Consider the following 1791-nt stretch of genomic DNA (forward strand, 5'->3'; position numbering starts at 1 on the left):
TTTTGCCGTGAAGACCAATACAAAATATAGGTTAAATGTTTCTGCCATTTCCCTGTTCCCCATTATTAATTCTCCAGTCTCATTCTCGAAGTGACCAACGTTTAACTTTCTCAACAGCGAGGTGTGGCTGACAGGCCTGTTCATAAATTAAAAAGCAAAAACTGAATTTAGAGGATATTGTAGCTCTTAAATAATCTACATGTCTCAAGCGGAGCTATATCAGAGACTATGGGATGAATTAGAATTGGATGGGATGGCAAAACTAGTGCTAGCATACCTGCCACCCTCCATGTCCCGTCCGATTTCAGTTCCATTTGAAACTTATAACTGGTGGCAGATGCAAAACCGCCTGATTTTCATTCCTGCCACAGATGAAATTCACCCCATCAGTATATTCATAGATATGCATAATACTTACTAACATGAAGATTGTGCAGATTTACACCTGCAGCTGTGAAACACTTGAGCAATTGTCTGGATAAAACAGGAAGAGACAAACTTCAGCAAATTGTGCAGTAAATATTGCGCTCCTACTGTCTACAGTTGGTTTGGGTTTCTTTCATTAATCCCCAAACAGCAACATGTTCACTGATATTAATAATAAACTGTTACAAACATGCATTTATATAAATCATTAAATATAAGAGTACTAATGCAAAAATAACATCTGGAAACCTTTTAGATAGTGCCATGCATTTCACATCCACTATCAGATTACACCTTCACTTAGTAACAATTTGCCAGTTACTGTTCTGTTCCTCGCCCAGGTGCATTCCTTTTCAGAATGGAATGAGGGGAAAAATTCAACAACCCAGCAAAATCAATTCATGACTGTTCTGAACTCATCAATGGAAATAATTATTTGTTCTCCAGCCATCAGTAGGAATCTCCCTCCCAAATCTTACTCTGATATTTGGAATGCTGCAACTGAAAATTCAGGGGACTCAATCCCCTCACCTGACTGTGGAGACAATCACCTTCCCATAAGACAATACACACCTTGCTACTTATTATGAAGTTTGAAGAAAAATAACTTAATCAGGGCGGCCATAAGAAAAAGTAGAAGAACTGTTGCTGTGATCGACGTCGTGTGACTCTGCGGTGGAACCAAGTAAACATAATCCATGAATAACATAATACTCTCCAAGCATTACAGAGTCACCCTCGCATCAAGTGCAAAATTAAATTCCTTTTAAATCTGCACAAAATGGAATCCCTTTCCAATCAACTCAGTCCCTTCTCCCTGATATCCATGCATGTTTCAGCTCTAAGCTCTATTATTACATTGACTGCCTTTCCGATCTCCAAATCCACTGTCCACAGACTCCAACTAATCCCAACCTCCCTTTCCCACACTAATTCCTACTCGCCACTGTGTTCAACCATCTTCCTGTCCTCCAAAGTAACAAATTTAAACTCCTGGTCCACGTGGTCCCTATGTTTGAGACAAATCTCCTCCCATTTGATCTCTATCTTTACACCCTTCAGCCAGATGAGTTGTGGCTTATTGGGCGATTGCGTTTCCTTTGTCACACCATTAGTGGAAGTGTTTAGCTCTACTCTCTTAAACCATTTCATTAATCCTATTTCCATCTCTACTACATCCTGCTTCAAATGTCTTCACAGGACCTACACTTGCAGCTAGGTTACTGATCGATCTCTCTCTCACTCACTTTCTAACGAGGGTGCCACATCATATATTTGTCCATTTCATTTTCAAAAGTCCCCTTGTGAAAAGCTGCTAGTTTATATCGGAACCATTTAACCCCTAATTAGGTTCACTTTATTGAT

The sequence above is a fragment of the Pristiophorus japonicus genome, unplaced genomic scaffold (genome assembly GCF_044704955.1).
Source record: "Pristiophorus japonicus isolate sPriJap1 unplaced genomic scaffold, sPriJap1.hap1 HAP1_SCAFFOLD_282, whole genome shotgun sequence".
In the NCBI taxonomy this organism is placed as follows: domain Eukaryota; kingdom Metazoa; phylum Chordata; class Chondrichthyes; family Pristiophoridae; genus Pristiophorus; species Pristiophorus japonicus.